Here is a 1,479-nt window from a genome sequence, read left to right on the forward strand (position 1 = left end):
AAAAAAAAAAAACATACAAAAGGATGAGTGCTGAAATGAAAAGAACTTAAAAATGTACTTGGAATTTCAACAGGCTATATTTCTAGATACAGATAAAATAAGTGATGCCACAGAAGGCAATTATGTATTAAATGAAAAAACTGCCAGGACTTGAAAGCCTTTTTATACAGTAGTTTTATAAAAGTGTTTGTCGAGTACAACAGAAATTATGTTATAAACAAGCATTTGCAAAGGTAGGAAGTACTTTGGCTCAGGATGTCAGACATGGATGGCTAAACATTCTTGGGACAGATTTAGTCAAAAAGTTTATTTTTGGAGATTTACATAGCAGCTGGTTACAACAGATTAAAAACTGCATCCACATAGCTGTACAGTTAGCTGTATTCCTAGCCAGTGGTTCTCAAAGTATGGTCCCAGACCAACAGCACTGTACCATCTGGAAACATGTTGGAAATACACATTCTCAGTCCCTTACCCCTTTGGACCTACAGAATCAGAAACTGGTGGGAAAGGTGGGGGAGCTTATGGATCCGTTTCAACAAGCCCTCCAGCTGAGTCTGATACATGCTAAAGTTCGAGAGCCACTGCACTTAGGTACGATTCATGTGTTAAGAATTAGATGTAACCTGACTCTTGGACTCATCACAGGCACATCTGGAAATACCTGGATTTTGTGTGATGAGAAAAGTGTTGAGATTTGTAATATCAATTGGTCAAAATTAGTAAGTATGACTACAGATGGTGCTTCTGCAATAGTGTTTAGAACTGTTGGACCCAAGAAACAATTTGAAGCAGAAACACTTTCCGGGGACCTAAACTTAAAGCTCTTTCTGCTAAAAGCTTAGAAATGAATCAGTCAGATCAGGAACTAGTAATTAACATGGTGGTTTGCTCCACAATTGAATACTTTGCTTGGTGAATTATTGGGTGTATGTTATGGAAATCTGCCCTATTACATGGAGGTTGATTGGCTTAGTTGAAGCATGGTACTCAAGATACTGAAAAAAATGACTTGGCATCCAAAGGGCATTCACCACACCCGCAGAGAGTGAAATAAAATATTTGGCTTGTTTGGTTGATTTTACAACTCATCTAGACACTGAATAAAAACAGCATTGTTCAGAAATACCTTCACAAATGTATGGTTGTACTTGCTTGTTCCTAGCAAAATTATGCCTTTGAGAAACTCATTTGGCAAGAGATAAACTGGCTGACTTTTCTTTGCTGAAATTGGTTTCCAAGAATTGAAAGTGATGGCCTGAATTACATTCCCACAGTTGTGAAGTTGTCTGTTGAATTCCAGAAAAGGTTCTCTGACATATTTGATGAAAATGAACTAATATTGTTCAATTAGCCTTTCTCAGTGTTTAGAGTATGAAAGAAGAGCTACAATGGAGATTCTGAATTACTGTGCCATGGTGCTGAAATTGAAGCATGATGTCATTGAAATGCCGAATTCTACAAATACTTTGGAAGTAG

This window comes from Rhinopithecus bieti, unplaced genomic scaffold, assembly GCF_001698545.2.
Source record: "Rhinopithecus bieti isolate Rb0 unplaced genomic scaffold, ASM169854v2 scaffold_42478, whole genome shotgun sequence".
Classification (NCBI taxonomy): domain Eukaryota; kingdom Metazoa; phylum Chordata; class Mammalia; order Primates; family Cercopithecidae; genus Rhinopithecus; species Rhinopithecus bieti.